This window comes from Cyprinus carpio, chromosome A3 (assembly GCF_018340385.1).
Source record: "Cyprinus carpio isolate SPL01 chromosome A3, ASM1834038v1, whole genome shotgun sequence".
Classification (NCBI taxonomy): domain Eukaryota; kingdom Metazoa; phylum Chordata; class Actinopteri; order Cypriniformes; family Cyprinidae; genus Cyprinus; species Cyprinus carpio.
Genome location: NC_056574.1, coordinates 28,803,709 through 28,809,332, shown reverse-complemented (window position 1 = coordinate 28,809,332; position 5,624 = coordinate 28,803,709). Strand labels below are relative to the sequence as shown.

At 36.5% G+C, this 5,624-nt stretch overlaps 1 long non-coding RNA gene across 1 annotated transcript; it reads left to right on the top strand.

The window, feature by feature from the left end:
- Positions 1-1,988: 1,988 nt before the first annotated feature.
- LOC109081630 lies at positions 1,989-4,322 on the top strand. The gene is made up of 4 exons (XR_006155216.1): positions 1,989-2,182; positions 3,682-3,723; positions 3,804-3,872; positions 3,962-4,322. It is a non-coding gene; the product is annotated as an uncharacterized LOC109081630 (long non-coding RNA).
- The last annotated feature ends 1,302 nt before the right edge of the window (positions 4,323-5,624 follow it).

Genomic DNA, 5,624 nt, shown 5'->3' with positions numbered 1-5,624 from the left:
AAGGGGCGGAAAAACATTTAAACCACCGAGGGCCAAACATGCTCTCAAGACTATTTTAGATGGCTTAATTACATCCTGTAACCCTCATAGTGTTTTTCCCACTCTCTTTCCACTTAAAACATGTATTGAGCTACCGAGGTCATGGTATTTTGGGGCCAATTTGTCAAACATGAAAGTGTTTTAACTTCATTAGTGATTAATTTGAACTCAATCATAGTAACACACAACCAAATACAAAGTTATGCATAGCGGCAAAATGGAAAAAGATGGAAAGAAATAGAAGAGCGAGGTCTAAGAGAGGTTTTTTTTCTAAATTTAAACTAAAGGAAATTTAGAGAAGGCTCCATCCGAAAGACACAGATATGCTCTGAAAATTATAGTATGTTAAACAGAGTGAGTGAGTCAGAGAGAAGCAAAAGGGAGAGGAGTGGAGTTTGGTCTCTGACAAAGGCTTCATTCATTGCATCTCAGGCTAATATTATACCTGTCTCACAAGGAAATGTCCACTTAGTCCCCCAGAGCACAGGCTCAGCACCACACCTTTGATTCCAGGCCTTGTCCAAATACCCGCTGGAAGATTTACAAGGATAACACTATCAGTGGTGAAAGTAAGTGTCGGGCCCCAAGGGGCCCAGGTAAATAAACTCACAAGTCAAAGACAAATTGGTTTAGGCAGGTTTAAGACAAGAAAAGCTGTTTTCTCTCTGAACTGCTGCTTATGTCTTAGCAAAATATTCTCTGATTGACTAGTTAAAAGGGTTTGTTTCTAACATATAATAAAAATGGTAAGACATTTCACTTACAGATTGGAACACACACTTTTAGAGATGTAGATGAGATGTTTAGTCTCTAGATGGCGCTACAGCTATAACCTGACCATTACTGATTTTTTTTTTCATCAAATCCCAAGCTAGTTTTCCTAATTTGGATTGATTGATTATTTTTACACTACGTAAAGGAGTTGCTTGTTAATTTATGATTTTTCAAATTATTAATACAAACGAAGTCAAACATACAATAAATGATACAAAATAATGTTTGTGAAGCAACTGCATGTAATTAGTGCAATGCTCCATTAAAACTATTTTAAAAACTGCTTTGCAGTAAGCACTAAGAATAAAATAAAAATAAACAATTGGGTACTTCGCACAGCATCAAACAAAAGAGCTCAGGGTGGCAAAATAATTTCCACGTTAGGCATAGCAGAAGACTGCTCATTGCTGATACATTTGACACAAGGTAACTTGAGTATGAGGAGAAAAAACTGTGCTTTTTGCTCTAACTAGGGTTTCATACCCTCCCCATTTATGCTGCAATGCTGCCTCCTAAAGGTGTGATGTAACCAGACACAGTATCATACTACAACTTTTTTAACAAGGTAAAATTACACTTTCAGCATACTAAAGAAACAATCACTGATAAAATAACGAATAGTTATTATCATTATTAGCAATATCATTATAGCTTATTATTACTATTATTAAATATCGCATTTATTTATTACCAGTAATCAGGGCTCGAATTGAGGGGGATTGCATCCCCTTGGTTGAAAAAATAATGACAAAAAGCATCCCCTCAGTAAAACCACCATCCCCTTTTGGATTAATAATGTGTATTATGTAAAACTTAACATGCAAATGAAATGTTAAAATTATCCACTTGAGATAATTCACGAATAACGGCGACTGGCCAATCAGACCTCGGTTCTGTAATAAGCTGCGCACAAGCAGAAGCATGTCATTCTTTCGCGCAAAATGGTTCAAGCGCTGCTTTTGAATTTCTTTAAAAAGAAGACAACAGAAAAGGTATGATTTATCCTTCATTAGAATTTAAAAACATTCCCCTGTCGTAATGTTATTGTGCTGTATGTGTAACTGTGAGGGATTGAGAGATGATAGTAGAGCTGACATCATGGAGTCATCAACCTTGCAAAAACCAAACAAAAACACGTCTTGAGAGTCCAAAAGCATTCACTGCGTGATGAACAGGGGCGGAGCCAGAGGGGTGGCTTGGGGTGGCCCACGCCACCCCTGAGATTCGATTGGCCACCCCAGGTGCCACCCCAAAATCCTACTCTACGATTGCCCATTAACGTGGTCAAAGGCGGAACCTTTGTTGACGCACTTTGCTGCCTTTAAATCAGCGCGGGAGCTTGGACAGTCAGACACCAGAACTCAGAAATGTAAGTAGCAAGTGTTTGATATAAGCTAACCAACGATACATGGCTTATTGTTTTTTAGCATGTGAGTTTACAGCACTACTACTTGTGCTAGCACGCAAATATATCTATTTACCTATCACATCTGCCTTGATATCTAATCGCACACACAGCCCAGTATCACGTCTGTTGAATCACGTCATGTAGGCTAATTTATCTACTGTAAGTTACCAGCCTATTCTGCCTACTCAGTCGACATTTGCTAGGTCATTAACTGTTAACTGTAGGCTACTTTTGTAAAAAGCATTTAAAGATTTATCATTAGCAGATTAGCAGACGCAATTTTGTGCAAAAAAACGTAGCCTACATTATATTTTAACCAAATTAAACACGCCATAGCTCGCCCCTACCTTCAGTAAGTTAGGCTTAGGCTATATTCCCAGATAAATTCCACGCAGGATTTCGTTTTTGTTTGTTTTATAGGCTATACAGTCAATGTTTTCAAGCCCTGTGTTGCTAACATACCTATGCTGTGAAATTAAGGTCTAGCCTACTGGTGGGTTTAGTTGAATTTGAGTAATAGGATATGCAACCATTTACATCTGGAGATAGTTATTTGTGCTCGCCAAAATCATAGAAATTATCATTACAAGACACTTACAGTATCTCCTGTAATCCAAGACAGATTTTTTTCGAGTTGTTAGGCTTTAGAGCATTTATTTTAACAAATGACATGGAAAACATAATTCATTTCATCCACATATCCTTATGCACAATGCACAACAACAATTTAGCTTAAACCGTGAGAATCAAGCAAACCTCACGGCCGTCAGGGCCTTAAAGTGACAGGCACTGAATTCGACTTGCACATCACCAATGCAGTAATGACATGAAGAGTAGTCTATATCGTTTTAAACCTTTATAAATAGTAATAGTTTAGCTCACAGGTCAGATGTGGCCTTTGATTAAGCTTTAATTTTATGTAATTAATTGCAAATAATACGTTCTTTGTTGTGCATTGTGCCATTTCATGTTTGTTTCATTTCAATTTCTAATAATAATGTAAGTAATAATTACTAATAATGTAAATGGGAAAAAAAAGTATTTAATTGGTGTTTATGTAGCCTAGGGGTTGGTTGGACTGTTCTGAAGGAAATCTGACTTCATTGCAGTATGAAAAGGAACCAGAATATCCAACAGTTCTTCGTTAGCAAGAAAAGCAAACCTGATGAAGACAGTGAACTGATCAGAGCAGCTGACGTTAGCAGTACCAGCAGTGGTTCAGATAATGTTAGCGAGTCAGATCAGGATGACAGGCAGGGTGAAGCGACTGAGCTAGCAGCTTCACCTGATGACCTGGGTATGTAAAATCTAGAATTAAATTTTATGGTATCATTGATTTAATAGGCTATGTATTTGGAAAAAAAAAAAATATTAACAGCATTTTTATTTAGCCTACACAAAATAAAAATGTTTAGGCATCTAAGTGAAATCATGTGAAATCATTCTAAATGCTATTTCAGATTCAGACAAGGGTGCTGGAGACACTTCAGATCCTTATAAGGGTATGTCATCTCAGCTATATCTGATTGAATTGCACTTGTTTTAGTTAATACAACAAAATGTATTTTACATTTAAATTTAGGTCCATCATCATCATCTTGTCTCACTGGTTGTCCACGTGCAGCTACAAACCCAACCCCTGGACCTCATGGTGTGTGTACTGTATGTTTTATCCTGGTTAAAATATATATAAAAAACACATGTTTGTATGATTTGCTGAATTACTTTTGTTCTTTCCAGACATCTCCCAATCAAGGGCAGCAGATCCAACTCAACCTGTGCTGAGGATGTTTCCCAAGACCACACAAGGTCAGAAAAGAAGGGCATTCAACCCGCAGTGGTACAGCAAGTATTCTTGGTTAGAGTACTGTGTTAGCAAAGATTCAGCTTACTGTGTGTTAAGTATTGAATCCAGGAGAGCAAAAGCTTTAAATATGGATAACTTTATCAAGGTTTTCGCCAGCTCACACAAAAATCGGCGCATTCAGTTGTTTTAACACCAATATATAGATGGGCAAACAAATTGTAATTCATTGTTCCATGAATAAATAGTATTTAGCTGAGAACTTGGATTTTGGATGTTAACAGCTATAGAAATAGATGGCCAAAGATATTATGTTTGAGTTGTTATTGTGAAAAACAAAAAGTCTTGAAGGTGTATTTTTTATGTTTGAGATGTTTGTTTATTTATATTTGATTTTATTCAAATAAAAAGAAATTTGATGTAAGAGTACGGCCTTTGTCCTTCAATTTATGAGTATGGTGTTCGATGCATGATTTTATGATGCCACCCTTGAATTAATCAGTGCTCCACTAAGGCCACCCCTGTTAAAAAGGTCTAGAATCGCCACTGGTGATGAAGCCTATTAGAATACAGGTAAAATATAATTAATATTAATATTCCTATTATTCCTATTATTCAAGCAAAAATATGTATGAGTTTTTATGTTTTTTTTTTTATATATATATATTCAGATGGACACTTTCCCTGCGTCCCAATGTGCATACTGTCCTGCCTATCTGCACTAAATAGTATAGAAAATTACTAATATCACATAGAATTTAGGATGGAAAGTATGCACATTGGAACGCAGCCAGGCTTGTTTCGTTTCTAATTGAATCAGTCGTTTTGAACGAATCGTTTGATTTGAACGATTCAATAAATAATTTATCAAAACAAGGGCTTGCTGCCACCTGCTGGCGGTTTTATTGTCATCATTATTTATCCATGACAGGCTGAATAAACCAGCCAAGGTTTCAGCACAAAAGCACATTTAGCAAAATATTGTTTAATTATCAATATTTACCAAAATTCCTCCATTTCAGGCCCAAGAAGGAAAAAAGGATTATAAATAATAGTTAATTTTATAAGGATAATTTTTCATTAAATAAAAACCTTTTTAAAAATTAGACACATTTAGCAATTATTATGTAAAATTAGCTACAGGACCCACATACCCCCAACTCCTGATGGTGACCACACCATCCCCCACACGACATTTTTACAATTCGACCACAAAACAAGAACGTTGCAACAAATGTGCTGATTACGCGGCCGTCCTTTTGAAATAGGCACAGTCAGGGAAAACGTGAAGTGGGAAGTGAAGATTAAAGTGAAGCGGGAAGTGAAGATTAAAAGCGTCAAAGTTTGAAGATAAACCAACTTTGGAGTCAACAAGTAAAGACGAACACAATCGCAGTTATATTTAAAATTGTCCTGGCTCTTCCAAGCTGTATAATGGCAGTGAATGGTGCCCCTGTTTTTGAAGCCTAAAAAACTGCATCCATCCATCCATCCATCCAGCCATCATATAACTACTCCACACGACTCCGGGGTGTTAATAAAGGCCTTCTGAAGCGAAACGATGTGTTATTGTAAGAAAAATATAGATTTTTTTTATTA